At 45.2% G+C, this 24519-nt stretch overlaps 1 pseudogene; it reads left to right on the top strand.

Annotated features, from left to right (window-relative positions):
* The first annotated feature begins 1776 nt into the window (after positions 1–1776).
* Positions 1777–1898, top strand: LOC136377912 (small nucleolar RNA SNORA36 family; annotated as a pseudogene).
* The last annotated feature ends 22621 nt before the right edge of the window (positions 1899–24519 follow it).

Raw genomic sequence — 24519 nt, 5'->3', positions numbered from 1 at the left:
AAAAAAAGTAAAAATGCTCAGTGTGTAAGTGTGAAAGCATCTAGGTATCCTATTTTTAACAATTATATCTAAGCCACCAACTGGTCCCTACATAATTATCATCTAAGATTATCCTTTAACATGACCAGATAAGGAGACAAGCCCACAGTTCTCCTTGTAAAAATGCACGAGTTGTTTTTATGCACGTACAGAAACCACAGAATCATTTTAGTGATTGTTAACATGTACTGAGCTCTTACGAGGAACCAAACACAGGGCTAGCTCTGAGGGTGTCAGCCAGAAAAAGAAGGAAAAGAAGAGCACTCAAATCCAGAATCTGGAGGTTACAGCTGATCCCGAATGTCACGTCAGCCGGGCCTGGAGGCAGCAGTCTGAAAGGGGTGGGAAGGGTGAAGGGATTAAGGAAAAAAATCGCAGAGACACAGACAACGGTCTGGCGATCACCAGAGGGAAATTGGTGGGGGAGGTAGACGAGGACGAAGGGGAGGAAATGGTGATAGAAGGAGACATGACTCGGGGTAGTGAACACACAATACAAGACACAGATGAGGTATTATAGAACTGTACATTGGAAACCTATATAATTCTATTAACCAGTGTCACCTCATAAATTGAATAAGAATGAAAAGAAACAAATGTGAACAACATGGTGGTACTGCTTTAAAGTCATGAATGACACAAACCAGGACAGTTTCCAGCATCGTGGCCCTGTCCGGTCCTAGCCAAATGGTGCCGCTATGTTTGAAGGCAAACATGTTCATCAAGGAGCGGTAAAACCTTCTCCCAAATCCTGAAGATTCCAGACGACGAATAGATGGGTGGGACTGGGTTTTGGGTGTGAAGTTGGGGTACAAAGACGGGACACAAAGCTGTTCGGTGCCTATGGGGAAGCTTTGAGGGTTACGGTTGGGTCTGCTAAGCAGAGAGCTTTGGGATTCTGAAAATGCCTCGTGTTCATTCTACATTCCTGCTCCTCTTGGAATGTATCTGCAGGATGAGAAGCCAATGGGGAGTTTTGAGCAAAGAGTCATAGAATCTGGTAAAAGTTTTACAAGGAGTGTCCTGGGAAACGGATCAAAGTAAGGCCACAAGAGTGATCCAGAGAACTCTAGACCAGGGGTCTCAAACTCAACTCAGCATGTGGGCCTCAGAGCAAGATCACAGCCGTTCGGCGGACCGCACTAGGTCTACAAAAGGCAACTGTTACGCAACACTTTTCTCACTGCAGTTGAAAACAAAAAAAAATCAGTACAACAAGCACAATCGTACATGCAGTTTACTCAGTGTCACAAAACGACCAGAAACCGTAGTTTGCATCACAACTGCTGTTAACTAAGCTAATATCTAGCTAGGATGCTAGAGAAATGAAAAATACAAGTAGGCCCCTAGGCTTACTTAATTTTATCCAAAATATTTTGAACTTCGTGGATTAGTCTGCGGGCCGCACAAAATTGTTCAGCAGGCCGCATGCGGCCCGCGGGCCGTGAGTTTGAGACCCCTGCTCTAGACTGTGGCGCAGGTCCAGACAAGAGGTGATGACACCTGGAAGGGGAGAGGTGAAGGGCACAAGCGACGGTGAGGAGTGGTTGGGTGGATCTCGTACACAGGGCTGACCAGACTTGCTATTGCACTGAACTCCAGTACACCAATGTGTGTAACACTCAAGCTTCGGTGCTTGTGTCAAAGTCTAAAGTAAGACTTGGTAGAAGCTCTCAACTTACCGCAATGAGTGAGACTGGTAAAAAAAAATAAATAACAACAACAACAAAAATATCTATCCAAAGTGCTGAGTTCAGTTCAGGACAGTGTCCCTGTTCTGTTGATTAAACTTTGGGACAGTGACACACAGGCTAGAATAGAAAGCAACGCTCTATTCATTTACCTCCCAACTTACAAAACAGAGCAAAAAAGAAGAAAAGAATCTAAAACATAGTGACTTTGTGTCAATAATTTTTAAAACATAAAAATAAATATTTTCCTGTGAAAATATAACTGAAACATGACTAAAAGAGACAGTAAATATAAATAGAATAACATCATTTTAAAAACTAAATCAATATTTATACACACACAGAACCAGACAAGCACTGTGACCGTTTAAAATGTCAATTTTCCCCGATTTTAGGGAATAAGTAATCTTAACATCATACAAACTATTGCACACAGTAGAAAAGGGGGCAAGCTCTCCGATTCATTTGTTCACGAGACAGGAACAACTTTATCTCAAAAACAGATAAAAAGTTACAATGAAGAAATAAATATAGCCAACTCACTAGGCACAGATATAAAATTTAAAAAAAAAACCTGGCAAACAAAATCCAATCACATCTACCCCTTACCTCACACCATACCAAAATATTAATTCTCAGTGGGTCACAGAACTGCATATAAAACTTGAATGTTTTAAAGCTACTAAAAGAAAACAAGAGAAGTTTTCCATCCTTGAGGTACATAAGTTTTTAGACAGAACACATAAGACACGAGTCATAAAATAAAAAAATGATAAATTGGGCTTCAAAATTGAACAACTTTGCTGTTCAAAAATTTTAAGAAATGAGACCTCATTTTAAAAAGTGAAAAGCCAAGTCACAGACTTGGAGAAAATATTCTAAAAACATATTAGATAAAGGACGTGTAGCCAGAATACATATAAAGAACACTACAATTCAATAATAAAAAAAAACCCAGTCTCAAAAATATGCTAAAACTTGGAAATACACTTTATAAAGAGGTTATAGAAATAACTGAGAAGCACATGAAGAGTGGAAAACGTTACTCATCAGGGAAATATAAATGAAAACCATAAACTACCACAGTACCTAGATTGGGATGGCTAAACTTCCAAAGATATTCATACCGAGTAAAGGTAACAATGTGAAACAAGTGAAGCTCTCATAGTTTGCTGACAGGAATATGAAATAGCACAACCACTTTATAAAACAGCTTGGTAGTTCTTTTTTTTTTTTTTTTTAATTTTTATTTATTTATTTATTTATTACAGAGACAGAGCGAGAGTCAGAGAGAGGGATAGATAGGGACAGAGAGACAGGAACGGAAAGAGATGAGAAGCATCAATCACCAGTTTTTTGTTGCAACACCTTAGCTCAGGGGTCCCCAAACTACGGCCCACGGGCCACATGCGGCCCCCTGAGGCCATTTATCCAGCCCCCACCGCACTTCCGGAAGGGACACCTCTTTCATTGGTGGTCAGTGAGAGGAGCATAGTTCCCATTGAAATACTGGTCAGTTTGTTGATTTAAATTTACTTGTTCTTTATTTTAAATGTTATATTTGTTCCCGTTTTGTTTTTTTTACTTTAAAATAAGATATGTGCAGTGTGCATAGGGATTTGTTCATAGTTTTTTTTATAGTTCGGCCCTCCAGTGGTCTGAGGGACAGTGAACTGGCCCCATGTGTATAAAGTTTGGGGACCCCTGCCTTAGCTGTTCATTGATTGCCCTCTCACATGTGCCTTGATGTGGGCCTTCAGCAGACCGAGCAACCCCTTGCTCTGCTTAGCGACCTTGGGTCCAAGCTAGTGAGCTTTTTGCTCAAACCAGATGAGCCCGTGCTCAAGCTGGCGACCTCGGGGTCTCGAACCCAGGTCCTTCCGCATCCCAGTCTGACGCTCTATCCACTGCACCACCACCTGGTCAGGCAGTAGTTCTTTTTTTAAAATTAAACATTCACCTACCATATGACCCAGCCATTCTATTTCTAGGTATTCACTCCAGAAACATTAGTACATAAATATTCATAACAGCTTGTTTTTAATAGCAAACACTGCAAACATCCCAGATGTCCATTAGCAAATAAGTGGATAAACAATCTGTGATATTGAAATTATAAGTGAAATATTACTCAGCAATAAAAAAGGGATGAATCATGGGTTTAACTACAGAAACCTATCACTGTAATTCATCACATTAATAACTAAAGGAAAGAAGAAGGTTATGATCATCAATGAATGCAGTAAAAGGACCTTATAAAATTCCATATTCAGCCAGGCATTAAAAATAAAGCAAACTAGGAAAAAAAGAAAGACACTGCTTTAAACTGATAAATAGTATCGTCTAATAAAACCCTACAGCAAACAGAATACTTAATGATAAAAAGCCCGAAGTGTTTCTTTTCAAGTCAGAAGAAAGCCAAGGCTGTCCACCCACCCCTTCTCTTCCCGTTGAACTAGAGGGCAGACAACTCAATAAGAAATAAAGGGCATACATTGGAAAGAAAAAAAACAACCCATTATTATTCAAAGGCTATGACATTGTGAACACAGACAATCCAGATTATTCTATGGAAAAACTGCTAGAACAATTTTTTTTTTTTAATTCAGAAACTTGTTAGATAGAAAACCAATTTCTTTTACAGTATATATGTATATATATCAAACTGTCAACAATTAGAAAATTTTAAAAGGACATTGTTGGTTTGCAAATTCAGGAGCTCCACAGAGGGCAAAAGAAAAGACTGGAGAGAGAGGCAGGACACTTCAGATTGGTAGGTGGCTGTTTTGAGTAAGCAAGGAAACATATACAAGGTTTGTCTCGGGCAGTTATGAGACCAGTAGATCCCCCTCACCTTCCTGCTATAATCTTATAAACTTATAGAAAGGCCTTAAGGGAGTTCAGGTACCTGCACAGTCCAGATGATCTCAACAGCACTCTACTCTCTGAAGGCTGCGTCCTTGAAACAGTGCGTCGTGTGGGAAGGGTGGGCAAAATGTGCATGCCAAGGACCGAGGAGGGCGTGAAGAGCCTCTCATTGCCCAAGACCAGCTCACGGGTCAACCACAAGCCATGTCTTCTCAATGACTGCATTCAAAAGAGGTATGCTGTTGCCACCAAAAAAAAGGGGGGCGGGAGAGTGAGAGTGTACTTAGGAAATCTGTCGCAAAATCTTGTAGACCATGCATACAAGTCAGACTGTTTCCTAAGGGCAACACCCTGGGACCCTGAAGAGTAGGACGCAGGGGGAACAACAAACAGACGTGTCCTGTAAGAAGCTCACTCCAGCCGCAGTGGATTAGCAAAAGCAAGCAGGGCCACAAGCCCGTTCTGAACTGTGTCTACACTCCTCAGATGTCTTAAGGTCGCTGCTACCAAGAGAATAAACAGCTGAAGTCAATAGGATAAAATTTCCATTCACAAAAATCAAATTCTGCCTTTCAGTGCAGAAAGGCATTTATACAAATATGAGATCTGATAATGGTCCGTGAAGTAAATGTTTGAAGGCTCTATCTAGTAACTGTTGAGTTTATTAGAAGCCCACCTTGGGTGATAGTTATTGGAGAATTAGTTAGGAAATTATACACTGAAAAAAAATATTATGGACAACTCTATTATATAGCAACAAATTGGATAATCTGGATGAAATGGATAAATTTCTAGAAAATGCAACCTTCCAAAACTAAATCAGAAAGCATCAGAAAACCTGAATACACATACCTCAATGTACTAAGGGCCTTACCTGACAACTAATGAAATTGGAGCAGTGACCAAAAAACTCCCAACAAACAAATGTCCTGGACTAGATGGCTTCACAGGTGAATTCTACCAAACATTCCAAGAACTAACACTTATCCTTCTCAAACTATTTTAAAAAATTCAAGACGAGGGAAGACTTACAAGCTCATTTTACAAGGCCAGAATTATTCTAATTTCAAGACCTTCCATAAAGACATCGCAGACAAAGAAAATTCTAGATCAATATCCCGTGAACATAGATACTAATATTCTCAACAAAATATTAGCAAACCAGATTCAGCAATACATTAAACAGATCATACACCATAACCAAGTGGGATTTATTCTGGGGAGGCAAGGCTGGTACAATATCCACAAATCAATAAATGCAGTACACCACATAAGCAAAATGAAGGATAAAACTCACATAATCATATCAACAGATGCAAAAGAAGCATTTGATATAACTCCAGCATTCATTTATGATAAAAAACTCTCAGCAACATGTGAACAGAGGGAACATACCTCAATGTATACTCCATATATAAGATTTATATTTCATATATAAAAGCTATATATGAAAAACCCACAGCCAACATCATACTCAATGGGCAAAAACTATAAACATTTCCCTTAAGAGCAGGAATGAGACAGGGACGTCTGCTTTCACCACTCTTATTCAACATGGTACTGGAAATCCTAGGCACAGCAAACGAACAGACAAGAAGAAACAAAGGCATCCACATTGAAGAGGAAAAAGTAAAACTGTCATTTTTTTTCAGATAAAATGATATTGCATATAGAGAACCCTAAAGATTCCACCGAAAGACTACTATTAGAATTGATAAGTCAATTCAGAAAAGTAACAGGATACAAAATAAATATCCAGAAATCAGTTACAGTTGTATATACCAATAATGAGTTATCAGAAAGGGAAATTAAAATAACAATCCCAGCCTGACCAGATGGTGGCGCAGTGGATTGAGAGTCAACCTGGCCACTGAGGACCCAGGTTCGAAACCCCGAAGTTGCCAGTTTAAGCATGGGAACACTGACATAATCCCATAGTCACTGGCTTGCAGCCCAAGATTGATGGATTGAGCAAGGGGTCACTGGCTCAGCTTGAGTCCCCTGGTCAATGCACACATGGGAAGCAATCACTGAATAACTAAATGACACAACTATGAGTTGATGCTACTCAGATAAATTAAAAAAAAAATAAGCTGTGGCACATTTACCCAGTGGAATACTACTCCGCCATAAAAGAGAAGGGAACCTTACCTTTGGTGACACATCATGGATGGATCTGGAAAGCATTATGCTAAGCAAAATAAGCCAGTCAGAGAAAGATAAGCATCGCACAATTTGACTCATATATGGAATCTAATGAACAAAATAAACTAACAAACAAAGTATAAACAGACTCATAGACAACTTACACTTATCAGAGGGGAGGGGGTTGAGGGCTGGGGAAAAAAGGTAAAGGGATTGAGCAAAATACAAAGCAAAACAAGACAATACACAAAGACTCATAGACACAAACCATAGCACGGCGATTCCCAGAGGGGAAACGGGGCGGGGGGAGGTGGAAGAGGGGACAGGGGGCATAAATGGTGATTCCCAGAGGGGAAACGGGGTGGGGGGAGGTGGAAGAGGGGACAGGGGCATAAATGATGATGGAAGGAGACTTGACTTGGGGTGGGGAACACACCATATACAGAGGATGTGTTACAGAATTGTACACCTGACACCTGTGTAATTCTATTAACCAATGTCACCTCAATAGACTCAATAAAAGAAATAATAAAAATAAATTTTAAAAAATACCTTGTTGCTATATTCAAGTGTCAGTCTACCAAATAAGGCAGCCCCTGCCTATCTATTCAGAAAGATATAAAATTTCATTCACTTGCAGGCCCAAATTAGGCTTATCACCAAATGTTAATATTAAAAAGTACTGGGAGAATGATCCATTGGAATGCTTAACATAAGCATTCCAAATGATTGCTTATATATATACTTACAAATAATTTCTGGATCTTTCTTTATTCCTGGAGGGGAGGGTCAGGGGTTATGGACCAGGGCAATTGGATAAACAGCTATTTCGGGGGGTGTTTTTCTCAGGGTCTTTGACTGAATGACCTTTCAAGGTGATGTGGTATCTTCTGAATCCACTAGCTATGTTTATCTCCAGCCCAGATCAGACAAGCTTCACTAACCACAGAAGTTGGGACAACAGCCAGATGCATCCCACACATCTTTGCGGTCCTTCTGCCTTCTGGCAAACTCCAGACGCAGATTGGAAAACCGGTGCCCAGTTTGGGGGCCAAGTATGGTGTGATTCGGGGATGATTTATATGGCTTCGGTTGGAGTCCACATGATCTACGCTACTTTGGCCAAGTTTAACTTTGGGGTTTCTGACTCATTTGAAATAAAATATATCAGGTGGGGAGAGATGGGCTCCCCAACTGGAATCAGAGGGGTCTCATCCAAATCTTGTGGGTCACCAAGACAACCAAATTTCCCACCTCTCAACTCAAAAGTCCAAAACACATGCCACGCAGGTGGGGCATCAGGGTGAAGGAGTTGGACATACAAGTGCTTTTCAGGATTTGCCAAAAATAAAAAGAAATTGGTTTTAATTTCTGAAGGGAGAAAGGTTGGACTGCTTTTACTGGCTCTCCTCTAAATAGCAATTTACATGTTGAAACTGTAAAGCCGAGGGTGAGCTAGCCTTTCCTGGTGATTTGCAATCCGTTGATTAATTTCAAGTTGATGACCTTGTTCTCCTACAGCAGCAGAACTTTAATTCATCTCACTCCGGCTGCCTCTAACTAGTTTTCAACAGTCACTAAACAACCAGCCAGTAGTGGCCATTTGGTGGATACAATCCTTATTAATAAATACAAATTAAATGAAGCACATTCAAAGAACCTGATCCCAATACCAAAATAAATACAATTTTCTCTAAATTTAAGAGCAAAATACACCTCTACTGGTCGACTCGCAGATAACTCTGCCCAGTAAATATAAAACTCAAGCTACAAAGAGGAGCCACTGAGTAACTAAAATTTTGCTAGTAGCCACAGTTAAAACCCAAGAACAGGTGAAATCAATTTTTCACATAATATAACTGAAATCTTATTTATTTATTTATTTATTTTTTTTAATTTTTTTTTTATTTTTATTTTTTACAGAGACAGAGAGAGAGTCAGAGAGAGGGATAGAAAGGGACAGACAGACAGGAATGGAGAAATGAGAAGCATCAATCATTAGTTTTTCGTTGCGCATTGCGACGTCTTAGTTGTTCATTGATTGATTTGTAATATGTGCCTTGACCGCAGGCCTTCAACAGACTGAGTAACCCCTTGCTCGAGCCAGCGACCTTGGGTCCAAGCTGGTGAGCTTTTTTTTTTTTTTTTTGCTCAAACCAGATGAGCCCACGCTCAAGCTGGCGACCTCGGGGTTTCGAACCTGGATTCTCAGCATCCCAGTCGGATGCTCTATCCACTGCGCCACCGCCTGGTCAGGCTGAAATCTTATTTCATCACGCAATTAATATAAAAAGATAGATGAGACTTTCTACATTCTCAGACGTAAGCTCCAAGAAGCTGAAGCATGGGAGGGACAGATACACGGTGACGGAAAATGCGTTGACTTTGGGCGATGGACACACAACACAATCAGCGTTTCAAATGCTATAGCGGTGTTCACCTGAAATCTATGGACTTACTCATACTGATCAATGTCACCCCATTAAATTTAATTTTCTAAGTAAAAATAAATAAAAGGAAAAGAAAAAGCTGAAGAACAGCCTGGATCTCACAGAAATAGCAACGGCTTGGAGGCAGGTGATCAGCACCCTGGGAAAAGGCCGCCCCAAGCTTCACCGCCATGTGCCTCAGTTTCCCCATCTGTAAATAGAGGGGAAGAACTCTAGCTGTCTCGTACGGCTCAGTGGGTTAAATTAGTGAATACAAACAGAGTACTTGGCTGTCTGTGCCTGGCAGGTCAGAATAATCAACTGTCTCAGCCAGAGGAGGCTGGTCAGGAATACCTTGAAGGCCAGAACAGTGGCTTCCTCCTCGCCCCAGACTCCAGCACCTGGCACAGTCCTGGTACATCGAAGGTGGCCAAGGAACATTTCTTCTTAGGCTATTCAGAGCAGTAGACACTGTGAACTGCTGCCCAGATCCCACTCTTCGAAATAAAAAGAATTTTTTCCCAGATTGCCCGGAGTGCTGAGGGCTGTCATCACCCTGCGGGGATGGCCCAGCTATAGACCACTGGCTTGCTTAAATCAAGCCTCTTCTCCAGGGCTGTCTGCGGACAATACAATGCCCATCCGGCAGCTCCCTTCTCCTCGAGGGCAGACAGCTCCTGTAAGCCGTCCAGCCCCAGAGCCCTGTGGCCCGGCCTGCGTGTCCCTGGGCGAGCCCTGTGGCCCGGCCTGCGTGTCCCTGGGCGTGCCCTGTGGCCCAGCGTGCGTGTCCCTGGGCGTGCCCTGTGGCCCGGCCTGCGTGTCCCTGGGCGTGCCCTGTAGCCCGGCCTGCGTGTCCCTGGGCGTGCCCTGTGGCCCGGCGTGCGTGTCCCTGGGCGTGCCCTGTGAATCCTTACACCCCTCCCCTCCCTTCCACAGGTGTTAATCTGAAAGCACTCCCTAATAAATATTCCACCTGTTAATTCAAAACCCAACAGGTGACGATGAGCAACAAGAACTGTCTGCTGAAATTAGAGCTAAGACAACAAATAACCAATATTCACCGCTGTTTCCCTAACAATTTCTACCAACCAGGTCAACGGAAGTGTCGTTGCCCGTATGCCACGCATCATGAATTGTCTGTTCGGGTCTTCCCGCCGGCAGCCCAGATTTTCCGAGACACACAATAAAGCAACGACAGAAGAAGTAAAAAGAGCTTCAAGCCCCCGAGACTCTTTCAAAGATGCCTCTTTCTTCTTCGGGGTTTTTTCCAAGACTCACAGGCGACGACCAGAGCCGTGCTGGAGTGAGCCCAAACAACCCGGCTCCCTCGCAGCTCGGACTTTCAAATTCTTAAATTTGCCCTTTACTTAAAAAAGTCAATGATTTCACCAAGAAAGTTTGATTAGTTTCTTTTACTTTCTGTAATGAAGTGCCATCCTTTTTACACTTGAAAGGATCTTTGTAATAATGCAACATTGATCTTTTGAATACAGATGAGCTAACCTAGATAATAGGATTTAGAATGTGAAAGACTGGACTTGGAATGATATTTAAGCCTCCAGTGCCATCAAGAGGACTTGGGGCATAAAACACCTGTTTCCAGAGACACTGTCGGATGCCACATTAATGAATGTAGGGTCATGTTTCCTCCTGCACACAGTTTTTATTTTGTTCAACATCTGGAGAGAAAAGTCAATATTCTCTGTCCCCGGATGTCAATCACTCAGTGCAAAAAAAGAGAGAGAACTTTAGCTCAGAGATCTGTCTTCTCTAGTCTGCAGTTTTAGCCCCAAAGGTTAAGGACTGGAGTTCAGATCTGATACTAGGAAGCAGTTCTCATAAAACTTTCTTTTTTTAAAGGGAGAATCATTCATTCCAACATTATTTTGCACCGTTCTCATCTAGCAGCTGGGGACAATAAGAATGAATGAGACACAATTCAAGCCCTTGAAGAACTGAGCGCAGAAGGTAAGGACAGTTTAGCTTTGGAAAACGAAGTGTTATCTTCAGAAAGCCATCCAGGAGGCTGCCACTTCTCCATCTCCCCATCCCTTAAAAGAGAGAGAGAGCGAGAGCGAGAGCGAGAGCAAGAGCGAGAGTGAGAGAGAGAGAGAGAGAGAGAGAGAGAGAGAAAAGAAAGACTTCTTAGAGGCTCTGTCCTCCAAGACAGGCTGAGCAGACATCCTTACCCAGAGCCCCAGTCTCCCTCACCGGGAGCCTATGCCCTGTCTCCCGAGCAGGGAGCAAAGCTAGACTTCATGTGAGAACACAGTGAAGAAGAACTATCACAAAGACCCAATCCGGTGACACGCACCAGCGGATCCATACTATTATTCTCTACGCTTAGGATAGGTTTGGAATTATCCATAATTAAAAATAAAAGTTCAAATATGGGGTGGGGAGCTCTAACTATGTCACAAGCAAAAGCCAGTGCTAAGTCTGTGACACTACCATAAACTAAAAGTGACCAAAGCAGCCCCCAGGGACCCGGCTGCCCTAACAGCTGTTGGCTGGTGTTCTCGTTCTACCTACACCAGGTGATATGAGAAGCACTTCACAGGCACTGCCTCATTTCACTCACCCTCATCCGGTCTGCAGTGAGGGAGTTAACACTCCTTTATGGACCAGAAAACTTGAGGCCCACGCTTAAATAAATTACCCAAGAGTTTACATTATATAGTGCAACTGAAATTTGAACTCAAATATTTCTAATTTGTCTGACCCTCCAGAGCCTGAATTCTTCGACAACTAAATCATACCAAGCACGTGGTGGAGAGCTAGGATGGATCAGAGAGACACGGGACCAAGGATGAAGACCGGGATACCCAAAAATGCCACAGGGAAAGGCGCACTCCCTGCGAGAGAGAGAAAACCGGTAAGGAGGCAAACAGGTGCCAGGAGGGGACATAGCAAGACAGAGTCAGGGTTGGAGACGGGATAGGGTGCCAGACCGCGGCATGACAAATGAGGCCACGGGAACTGGGATAATGAACAAGAAACCAAAGCAAGAATGCTCTTCCTGGAACAGTTTATGAGACAGAGACTTGGAAATGAACAAACAAAAGAGAAACAGACTCACGGATACAGAGAACAGACTGAGGGAAGCCAGAAGGGGGTGGGTTAGAAAGGTCAAGGGATTAAGGAAGTACAGATTAAGATGTAGTTACAGAATAGGTTTGGGGATGTAAAGTATAGCATACGGCCTGACCTGAGGTGGCGCGGTGGATAAAGCGTCGACCTGGAACACTGAGGTCGCCGGTTCGAAACCCTGGGCTTGCCTGGTCAAGGCACATATAGGAGTTGATGCTTCCTGGTCCTCCTCCCTTTCTCTCTCTCTCCCTCTCTCCTCTTCTCTCCTCTCTAAAATGAATAAATAAAATTTTTAAAAATAAATAAATAAAGTACAGCATACAATATTGTAATAACTATGTATGATGCCAGGTGGGTACTGGACATACTGGGAGAAACTTTTTCTTAAAATAATTTTTAGAGAGAGGAGAGAGAAACAGAGGGAGAGAAGGGGGGAGGAGCAGGAAGCATCAACTCAGCAGTTGCTTCTCGCATGCATCTTGAGGGAGCAAGCCCAGGGCTTGGAACTGTTGACCTCAGCATTCCTGGTCGACGCTCTATCCCTTGCACCACCACAGGTCAGGCGCGCATTCTCTGTAAAGTATGCGATTGTTTAATCACTATGCTGCACACCTGAAACTAATACAGAATAATATTGATTCTAATCTGTAATTCAAAATTAAAATTAGGAGGAAAAAAAGAAAAGGCAGGGGATCTGGTTACCAGGTGAGACGGTAAGAGCACAACTGTAGATGCAAAACATGAGTTCCCAGCAGAGCATCAGTGGAGCCGACGATGCTCTCATTAAACTCCACCTACGAGCACAACTGGCCCCAGAGTGTGGCGTTGGGCGCCCCCTACTGAGGAATGCAGTAACCTCAACTGTAATGGTCAGAGCTCAAGCCTTCCCTTATGTGTATCACGACATCTGGCCCCATAAAATATTAAAAGAGAAGAAGAAGAAGAGGAGAGAAGAGGAGAGGAGGGGAGCGGAGGGAAGGGGAGGGGAGGAGAGGAGAGGAGAGGAGAGGAGAGGAGAGGAGAGGAGAGGAGAGGTAAAGAAGTAAGAAAGTTTTAAATTTTTAGGCCCAAATATTTGAGAAACGCCCCTGCCGCAGCACCCTTAGACAAATGTATAATGCACATTGGCAGAAAACGCCATTTAAAGCAACAATCATTTTCCCAAATGTACTTGTTTTCCGAGCACCACAAGGTACAGCTTATGAATGAATAGCTTAGAGTCACGCAGGGGGCCGAAAACCACCCACACCAGCCTTGGGGTGGGGGCAGGATGCGTATTACAGAAAATGGGGCCAGCCTGTGATAAAGGCACGAGGAAGAGCAACGACTAACCAGGAATTATGGTTGGGAAGAGGCAGGGATTCTGTCTGAAAAAAATATCAAGACCAGATTACAAAGAGACTGCAATGCCTGATCTAAGAGCTCAGAAGCTAATGGGGAGGAGATGCGGGGCAGGGGGCAGGGGGTTGGGGGTGAGACATGTTTTTACTCAGTAGCACCATATACAGTCAAAAGTTCAGGGGCTTTGAAATCAGATATTTCTATTTGAATGTTGTAAGGAGCAGGCCATTTCTTTATTAAAGTCTTGCACCGGCGGACGAGAAACACACAGGGGAAAACACTTCCCTCTTCATTCATTCAGAGCTTACAGAGCTACTGACACATAATCTGGTTCCACAACCAGGAGAATCTTCTCCGGTTCCTCCTAGAATCAAAGGCCTCACCAGTCCCAAAGCCCCTCACCTCCGGTTCCCCATCTGCCAACATGGCTTCTCACTCGGCAAAACTGGCTTCTCTCTCTTTCCCTGCCATCCTGGCTTCTTTCTCCTCTCCTTCCCTCCTTTTAAAAACTCTTTGGCCTGAAAACCTCTCCTCCAGTAAAATATTAGCATAACAATGGCCCTTCCCAAGCAGGAAGGTAATTAGCAATTTCACAGATCACATACCTGGTGCTGCCCAGTGCCATTTTTAACAATAAAAGTGAGCAAACTCAAAAAACACAAATTTTACAAACTCATTTCCTCAGCAAATGTCAGCACTGCCATTCACCTCCTGAGTAACCTTGAGTGACGGGCTTAATCTCACTCCATTCCCTTTCCAGCCACTAGGGAGACAAAGGTTTAAAGAAGGAAGATGAGTTGTCCAACATTGCGCTGTTAAAAATCACAGCCAGGATTCGAGACCAGAGGTAGCTGCCTCCAGAACCTTTGGGCTTGCCTGTAACATTACACATCTCCAAGATATTTTCACCTCCGGCTCCTCACCGCCAAGTAAGCCAGTCGCTCACCCAAACTACTTGGTTCCCTGGTACCTCTGGGTCTCCACTTCCCTACTAGTCAGCTTGCCCCTAGGAAACATTTCATTGGAATACAGAGGTGCATAACATCTGTTATTGCTTTTTTTTTTTTAATGTTTCCATTGATTTGAGAGAGAGAGAGGGAAAAAAGGGGGAGGGGGGATAGAGAGAGAAGGATCAACTTGCTGTTCCACTTTTTTTTTTTTTTTTTTTTTTTTTTACAGAGACAGAGAGTGGGATAGACAGGGACAGACAGACAGGAACGGAGAGAGATGAGAAGCATCAATCATTAGTTTTTCATTGCGCGTTGCAACACCTTAGTTGTTCATTGCCCTCTCACATGTGCCTTGACCGCGGGCCTTCAGCAGATCGAGCAACTCCTTGCTGGAGCCAGCGACCTTGGGTCCAAGCTCATGAGCCTCGCTCAAACCAGATGAGCCCGCACTCAAGCTGGCGAGCTCGGGGTCTCGAACCTGGGTCCTTCCGCATCCCAGTCCGACGCTCTATCCACTGCGCCACCACCAGGTCAGGCTGTTCCACTTATTTGCTTCATTAGTTGTGTACTCATTGGTTACTTCTCCCATGAGCCCTGACCAGGATTTGTACCTGTGACCTCCAGGCGCTGGGTCCACGCTCTATGTATCCACTGAGCACCCGGCCAAGGATGTGTTGTGTTTTGTTATTGTTGTTGTTGTTGTTGTTTTTAGTTTGTCAAACTCCGCATTTAGCCTATATATTTGTATTCCAGACACTATTGTTACAGTTATTTTATTTCCAGCTAACAGATACACCCAGTCCAGGTATAGCAGTGGACACGCTTAGAGGTCTATGGGGCCGTTCCTATTCTCCGGGCAGCGCGGTTTGGCACCTCGGTCCAGGCTGCAGTCAGTCACCTACAGCCCCGCCCCTGTCGGTGTCCACTTCCCTCCAGAACCCACAGGTGATGCTCAACTCGAGCACGTGCTGAAGGCTGTTTTTCTCAGCTCTTTGTTTCCCAGGTGGGACCCTGGGCGGCCGGGGGTGAGCGGCTCTGGCTCTCCCAGGGGGAGAGAGCCGATTCCCCACCGGAGCCGCCCCCTCCGGGCGACAGGAGCCACCCCGCGCTGCGCCATTGCAGCCATAGGCCCGCAGGCGGCCTCTGTGGGGGTGAGCGCCCCAAGAAAGCCCGCCTGAGCCTCGGCTTTGACTTGTCAACAGAGGCTTTGAAAGAGCAAAGTTGTGAGTTTGTCTCCACTAAGGCAAACTTCCCCTGCTGTTTGCTTTGGGCGTTTTGCCGATGTAGCTACTGAGCAAGAATGGATTTCCTGTCTGCTCCCCGGGCCTCGGGGGCGCGGAGCTGGGGCTGCCATCCCAGCTCCAGAACCGGCGAGGAGAGGACCGGTGTCCAGGTGGGAGCCCGTCCACGGGGCTTTCCTTTCCCCTCCCCACCTTGCCCTCTCCTCCCCTCCCCCTGAGCCCTCTCCTCTCCTCTCCCCTCCCCTCCCCTCCCCCTGAGCCCTCTCCTCTCCCCTCCCCTCCCTTCTCCTCCCTTCCCCTCCCCTCCCCCTGAGCCCTCTCCTCTCCTCTCCCCTCCCCTCCCCTCCCCCTGAGCCCTCTCCTCTCCCCTCCCCTCCCTTCTCCTCCCTTCCCCTCCCCTCCCCCTGAGCCCTCTCCTCTCCCCTCCCCTCCCCTCCCCCTGAGCCCTCTCCTCTCCCCTCCCCTCCCTTCTCCTCCCTTCCCCTCCCCTCCCCCTGAGCCCTCTCCTCTCCCCTCCCCTCCCCTCCCCCTGAGCCCTCTCCTCTCCCCTCCCCTCCCTTCTCCTCCCTTCCCCTCCCCTCCCCCTGAGCCCTCTCCTCTCCCCTCCCCTCCCTTCTCCTCCCTTCCCCTCCCCTCCCCCTGAGCCCTCTCCTCTCCCCTCCCCTCCCCTCCCCCTGAGCCCTCCTCTCCTCTCCCCTCCCCTCCCCCTGAGCCCTCTCCCCTCCCCTCCCCTCCCCCTGAGCCCTCTCCTCTCCCCTCCCCTCCCCTCCCCCTGAGCCCTCTCCTCTCCCCAGCCCTGGGCCAGGAAATCTGCGCCGTGCTGGAGCGCTGGTTAGGGGGCTCCGAGGAGCCGCAGCCTCCAAGGCCGGCTGTGCCAGAAGGGTCGCTAGAGCAGGTACTTGACCAAGGTCAATCCCAGGCCCAACCGCCTTGTGGGCGGAGCACTCCTATGGTGCGAAATTCAAGGAGCTTGGGAGGCCAGGTCACTTCTCCCAGTGCTGCCTCAGGGAGGTCTACACTCAGGCTCATTTTTCTTTAGACTCGGGACTCCCACACTCTATCTTTTCTTCTTCCCTGAGACAGACATGAGCATGAAGTTCTCATTTTCTTCTTGCTTGCAATAAAATCTATGCGAATGTGATTTCAGTGGGCACATGCCTTGGTGTTAGGGAGATGAAAGGGGTGGTGACTGCAAGCAGGCACAAAGAACGTGGCTGCCACCGAGTGGCACGATTGTCACCCGGGACTGTACAGGTCAGTCATACCCAATTGTCCAGCGTTTCAAGAAAAGCAGGAAACCTGGATCTTCGATAAGAATTCTTTACATTTACATGTTGGCAATAATTAAAAGATACATCAAGCAGGGCATGGGCCACTACAGCGTGACAAACCAGGTATGCTCATAGGACAGATGCTAGAACCGTCCACCCTGGCATCAAAACCTCTGCATCATCCTGCCTTTCGAAGAGTCAGCTGAAGGACCCCGCCTCTGTAGGGGGTAGGGGACAACTGGAACCCAACAGGACTAACTGTGAAAGAGACACTTCAGAGTCCCTATGATCATGGGGTTGAGGAAAGCTCACAGGCTTCCATCTTCAGAGAAAGCTGGCTGGGTTCTGCTTACCTAATAGCAGAGAGATAGATTAAATGCAAATTTTTCCTTATGGCAACAGCAGGATTTAAGTCATATCTAGGGTGTTGAAGGTTTGGAGGAAGGATGGGTAGTATGTATTATCTTTGTGACATTTCCAATTAGATGTAAAATCAACAGAACATCCTCTGCCAGGGTCTCACAGGGGTAATGAATGCTCACCCAAGCTCGTCAGCACACCCATCCCTCAAAACAGCAAAGAGGAGGATAAATCAACTGCCTGTGCTACCTTTATCAGCATAAACAAAGAGATAAAAATATGGCATAAAATTTTAACTATCTTACCCCCATTCTACCTGCAAATGTGAAACTCCCCTGTGCTTCTGTAAAGGAAAAAATACATCCAGTGAAGTCTAACAAATGTGCCATCTGTTCGGGAAGCAGAAGGCAGACGTCTTTTACATGTGACACCACTTCCCCCTTGTGCTCAAGAGATGTAATGCAGCTATTTTCCAAAAACGTTTGAAAGACGACAAAGGGAAAATGTCCTTCTTGTATAAATTGTTTATAACACAGGACAACAGATGAAGACACTTTCATTTTCAAAAACACAAATATCAATTACAATAAAGCCACCACTCATTCCATGCTGGGCTTTCTTATCAAAAGAAGAAGAAATGAAGAGGGAAAAAATGTCATTAGGAAGCAGATGGATGGCAGGGACGCACAATTCTGAGACCTAATGATGACATCAGTCACTACCCTGCCACAGTGCCCATACCTGGCTTCCCACCATGCTGCCGTCCTGCGTGGGCTGGGGAGAGAGACCTTTAACTGCCCACTCTCCTGTATTGGCTCCATACCATGAACCTGTGCCACCACCCCGACTGCACCACTCAAGTTCATGGTGGCCAGGTAATCCCAGAGGCTTCTCCTAGGTAGGCAACCTCTAACGCAGGGGTCCCCAAACTACGGCCCACGGGCTGCATGTGGCCCCCTGAGGCCATTTATCCAGCCCCCACCCCACTTCTGGAAGGGACACCTTTTTCACTGGTGGTCAGTGAGAGGAGCACAGGAAGCATCCGCACCCTGTGCTCCTGGAGTACTGTATGTGGAGGCGCCGCAAAGCACGGTGTCGCTCATGTACAGTACTACTTCCAGTGACAGCGGACGCAAGCGTCACGGCCCTGGAAGCGCGTCATATCACTTGTTACGGCTAGCAGTGACAAATATGGAACCGGACATTGACCATCTCATTAGCCAAAAGCAGGCCCATAGTTCCCATTGAAATACTGGTCAGTTTGTTGATTTAAATTTACTTGTTCTTTATTTTAAATATTGTATTTGTTCCTGTTTTGTATTTTTACTTTAAAATAAGATATGTGCAGTGTGCATAGGGATTTGTTCATAGTTTTTTTTTTATAGTCTGGCCCTCCAACAGTCTGAGGGACAGTGAACTGGCCCCCTGTGTAAAAAGTTTGGGGACCCCTGCTCTAACGGGTGGCGCGATCCAGTGCCTAGACAGAGACTGGAAAGAAAACCTTCCCCAGCATGTGAACCAGACAGAATGGAGACATTATACCTAAAACTTCATACCTGTTCTCTTCTCTCTTCCACCAACTACAGAATGTCTCAGTCAGTCAATGAAAAGATATTTAAAATAGAATATCTACACAAGTAAAACAAGGTGGCAGGCCCTCTCAGGGTAGAAACCCCTCTGAACCAGCTTTCTCACGTGGAAGATGGGTTAACGCCTTCTATGTAACCCTACCTTCACCCTGTGGAGGGCCAAGACGCAACAGGCTTTCTACCCTGAGCTTCGAAGCTTCCCCAGAATCGGTCAAAGCCTATAGGCTTTTTTCACAGTGTTCTAGTTTGGATTTCGGTACAAGTGTTAGGTTTTGATTTCATGAAGGTGATTGCTTAGATGATAATCTGAAAGCTGAGTAGGTTCCTTGAGTTTTGTGAGCCAGCCCTTGAATGTCTGGTTGTTCCAGTAACAGCTGAAGCCAGCCCAGTTGGCTGCAGACTGGGGGGTCCCTCGAGCCCCAGAGGAGAGGGACATAGCTGCTAGGTCCAGGCTGCCACAGATTGCTGGCCATGCTGGGTCCTAACCAGAGCACTTCTGACGGCTGCAGGCTGCTGTGACAGACGTCCAATCCCAGCTCCCACCTCTCCCCCATAGTGAGTGGAACCCTTACTCCCCAGCACTGAGGAGCGAGGGGCAAAATCGCTGGTCTTTGTTTTATTCATACCATGCATGTCTGCTGCTCTGTGTGAGCGCCCACTCAGTAAGGGGAAGAATTCATTGTTTATGTAGTGCACCTTCAGACCAAAGATATTCATCTTTAATCAGACCCACAGCTAAGATGGCTCACTGAGGATTCACATCAGAAAGACAGGGTAGCAGAGTCTGAACCAGTGGGCTTCTTGGCATCAGATACACCCAAGTTCAAGCCTCACCTCTGCCACTTACTAGCTGTGTGATCTCAGCAAGTTAAGCCACACCTCTGAGTTTGTATCCCAACCTAGACAATAGGGTAACGGTCCCTCAGTCCTCAGGGTTGGTGTGTGAGAATGCACGCACACTTGGAAGGATCTTAGCAAAGGTCCCCGGCCTATCACACATGCTAAAGAATGATAGGAAAGCTGGAAATGTAAATAAGGAAGTGGGCTTTGAAGGCCAGGTGCCTATTAGCTTGGTGTGAGCCAAAGGGTGGATGCAGGAGGACCTGGATATGATTCAGACTTGGCGGCTCTGAGGGATGCAAGCTCTCCAGCATCAAGATCAAGGGCAGGATTGGGAAGTCAGGCGGCCTGGCCAACGTGGCCCACAGCCATTTGTCAAACATGTCCTTCTTCCCTGGTTACCCGTCAGGGACCGCTCCTGACCATTTCCTCCCCTTCTGAGCCACCCCGGCGGCCGGGCTGACAAGGGTGAGTGGCGCAGTGATGACTCCTAACTAGAAGGCTTTCGCCACGTGTCTCTGGCTGCTGCTAGAGACTTTTCTCAACAGGGTGACTGGCCCTGCCCTGCCCTGCCCTGCTCTGGAGTGTTTCAAATGGGGTCCCTTGTGCAGCTGAAAGTAAGCCCACAGCCTTCTTTGTTTTCTCTCTGTCAAGCTCTGGGCAGACGGGTTAAGGTTCCCATCCCTAGACTCCCTTCAACCTAGTGGCTGTTCTCCATTTTGTCTTTCCGGCTCTTCTATAGACCAATTCCTGACAGGAAACCTGGCCCTTGATCCCTCATTATTTTTTCTGTGAACTTCAGTCCCAACTGTTTTGTGTAGACCCACTATTTCTTCCAGTCAACTTCATCATTACCTTGGGGTGTTTGTTTGCAGGGAAATACAGCCCCCTTTGACCTGCCTGGTCTGCTTGAATTTCATCATGACTAAGCCCATTGTGCACATAGATATTCTTCTAACTTTCTTTTCATTCATATGGAAATACTTCCTACTGTTTTTCTTTTTTTTTTTTTTTTTTCATTTTTCCGAAGCTAGAGACGGGGAGGCAGTCAGACAGACTCCCGCATGCGCCCGACCGGGATCCACCTGGCATGCCCACCAGGGGGTGATGCTTTGCCCCTCTGGGGCGTCGCTCTGTTGCATCCAGAGCCATTCTAGTGCCTGAGGCAGAGGCCACAGAGCCATCCCCAGCACCAGGGCCATTTTTGCTCCAATGGAGCCTCGCTGCAGGAGAGGAAGAGAGAGAGAGAGAGAGGAAGGAGAGGGGGAGGGGTGGAGAAGCAAATGAGTGCCTCTCCTGTGTGCCCTGGCCGGGAATCGAACCCGGGACTCCTGCATGCCAGGCCGATGCTCTACCGCTGAGCCAACCAGCCAGGGCCTTGTTTTTCTTTATATAATAGGGATACTATATTGTACCATCACCTGGTTTATATAGGAGCAGCTTTATCAATGAGCTTCCCCATCATTTTGCATACAGTTAAAATACCATTTTTAAGGTAATTGGATCTGGTCCATCTTCTCACATGATATTCATTGAGCTACATGTGTCTCAAGACTATTAATCTTTTGGGAGACTTTAATTGCACTGAATTCTGGTTATATTCATTTATTTAGGAACTACCCACTTTGTGAAAACATTACACTGAAGGTTGGAGAATTAAGTAAGTTAGACAAGGTCTTACACAGGAGCTTGAATTTAGCAGAGTCAAAGATAAGACTAAAAAATTGGGTTTTCCAAGACATTTCTAAATTAATCTATCCTGGCCTGACCTGTGGTGGCACAGTGGGTAAACCGTCAACCTGGAATGCTGAGGTCACCGGTTCGAAACTCTGGGCTTGCCTGGTCAAGGCACATATGGGAGTTGATGCTTTCTGCTCCTCCCCCTCCTCTCTCTCTCTCTCTCTTTCTCTCTGTCTCCTGTCTCTAAAATGAATAAATAAAAAATTTTAATTAATCTATCCTTTTCCTTCAAGTGCACTGAGTCTCATATCCAACTTTTTATTTTCAAAGACAAGTTTATTATAAGCACAAATCTCTGTTTGGTTGCTACTATGCAACCCTCTGTACTGCTCACTTACCCCATAAAAAAGGGGGTTCTATTTAGAGTTTATAATAATTTGGAGAAAGGGAGAAATTCTGAGGCTGCATCTAACTTTAATATTTTTCCAGAAAATAAATAGCAGCAGTTCCAAGAAATTATAAGATTTATCAAACTGAACAACAAACAGTAATATGATTCTGTCCAATATTATACTGGCATTTAGAGAATTATCTGAACCAAACTCAACTTTAATCCTGTCAGAACTTAGAGAGATGCTCACTAGGTCAACAAAAGGTATTTTCTTAACTTAGACATCCTAACAAGGTCATTTATCTGGGTATACATTTTACTTATGTGCTAGATATCCATCCTATGTTCCATTTACACTGGGGAGAAGCCCAGAGACCTAGAAGAATTTGTTAATGATATTTTCTTTAAATAAGCTCTCTTCCTAAGTTCATAATACATTCAAAAGGAAAAAGGGCAATGAAATAAACTCATCTGACAACACTGAAGGTCGCTAGAGAACCAATTTATTATCCTGAAATCTCTAGCATGTCTACTATATCTTTCTAGGGTGACTCTATTTCAAGGCAATGAAAATACCCTTAGTGAAGGAAACAAAGTCCGTCTATCTAAAAGAATTCCAGCTCATCCATTCAGAAGAGATGAAAGAATTATATTATAAGCATCATTTCATAACCTCTCCTGAAATAACCAAATCCAGGCAGTAGTCCTTGGGTTAGCTTTCTGGGGCCACTGTGACAAAGAACCACAAATGGGGTGACTTCAAACAGCAGAAAAAGTATCCGCTCCCCGCTCTGGAGGCTGAACGTCTGAAATGAAGGTGTCAGCTGGGTTACGCTCCTGCTGAGGCTCTAGCAGGCATTCCCAAACTATGGCCTGTGGGCCGCATGCAGCCCCCTGAGGCCATTTATCCAGCCCCCCACCGCACTTCCGGAAGGGCCACCTCTTTCATTGGTGGTCAGTGAGAGGAGCACTGTATGTGGCGACCCTCCAACGGTCTGAGGGACAGTAAACTGGCCCTCTGTGTAAAAAGTTTGGGGACCCCTGCTAGGGTTCTATCTTGCCTCTTCCTCGCGGCTGCTGGTGGTCCCCTTGATCCTTGGTGTTTCTTGGCTGCAGCTGTGTCACTCCAGTTTCTGACTCCATGTGGCAGCCTTTTCCTCTTCTTAGAGGACATCAGTTATATTGGACCTAAGCCCTCCCTAATGTCCTCATCTTAACTTGGTTGTGCCTGTAAAGACCCTATTTCCAAATAAGGTTACATTCACGGGTACCAGGGGTTAGAATGTCAACCTATCTTGGGAGGGAGGCATACAATTCAATGCATGATAATCATCAGTTGATCATTTTAAAAAATTAAATGTGGATGGGAGACTTTACTCTGAAGGGTTGCGAACTTCACTGCCTGAGCCAATGATCAGTATTAGTGCCACTAAATGGTCAACAACCAATATAACACATCACATGAATGATAAAGCATGAACTATACGGTGCTACTATAGCATATTCTTCCAAAATAAAAGAGAAATTGGTGTTGAAAGTAATTTGCCTGTAGTTCTACCTTCTCAATCACACAGAATAATCCTAGAGAGAGAAGAAGAAGTTAATCTGTACCATAAGGAGGCAACTGCCCAAATCCAGAATGCGGGACTTTCTATGGGACAATAGCCTTGTCTTCAACAAGCACAGAAATGGAGGGAGGGGGAGGAGGATGATGTTGGGGAGGGGAGAAAAGAGAGCTAACAGAATACTGAGATTTAAAAATCAAAAAAATAATAAACGGACCACATTTAGAAACCAAATAAAAAACATAATTATTTAGAAAAAAATTTTATGAGTCAAAACAATTTTAATATATACTGAATATTAGATAATGTTAAGTATATTTTCTTAATATCGTTAAGTCTTATTATGAAACAATGACCCTTACAGAGAGGAGAGGCAGTAGGAAGTATTTAGTGATTTTCTGACAAGATGCATAATATATACTTTAAAATCTTCTACACACTGGGCACTTTTTGTTGAATGAGTGACGGACTGAGAATGACTGAATGAATAAATGAATAAATGAATGGGGTTCCCATGGCCTTCACCTGTGGATTGGGTCACTCTGCTTCGAATGTCAAAAGCTGCCTATCTAATTGAGATCTAAAGATTACCTCTTCAAAAAATTTAGCATTTTAGAAACAGGATCAATTCCTAAAAGTGTCAGAGCGCTCTTCTGACCATTTTGTGCTCATCTCTGAAACTGACGTGAGGATTAGCCCAAGGCCAAGGGCAGGCTCAGGGTGACTCATTAACCCTGGGTCTTAGTTAATCCCCGAAACAGTCATGTGATGCAGGTACCTCATTTTCCTCTTCCTTGTAAAGTGAGGAGATTGAGGCTGGGGGCAATGCAGTGACTCTCCCCGGGTCACAGAAGTAGTAGTGACTGGCAGAGCCATTGCTGGAACAGAACTCTGTCTGCCCCCAGAGCTAGGAAGTGTAAGAACAGTACGGTGAGATCAACCAGCAGGGCTTCTCCATCAGCAGTGTGCTTCACCCAAGTGGGAATAAAAACAGAGTGCAGAGAAGTGTGAGGAAACTGTCAATACAAT

Source organism: Saccopteryx leptura, chromosome 6, assembly GCF_036850995.1.
Source record: "Saccopteryx leptura isolate mSacLep1 chromosome 6, mSacLep1_pri_phased_curated, whole genome shotgun sequence".
Classification (NCBI taxonomy): Eukaryota; Metazoa; Chordata; class Mammalia; order Chiroptera; family Emballonuridae; genus Saccopteryx; species Saccopteryx leptura.
Note: the sequence above shows the minus strand (reverse complement) of the source record. Positions and strands in the feature narration are given on the sequence as shown.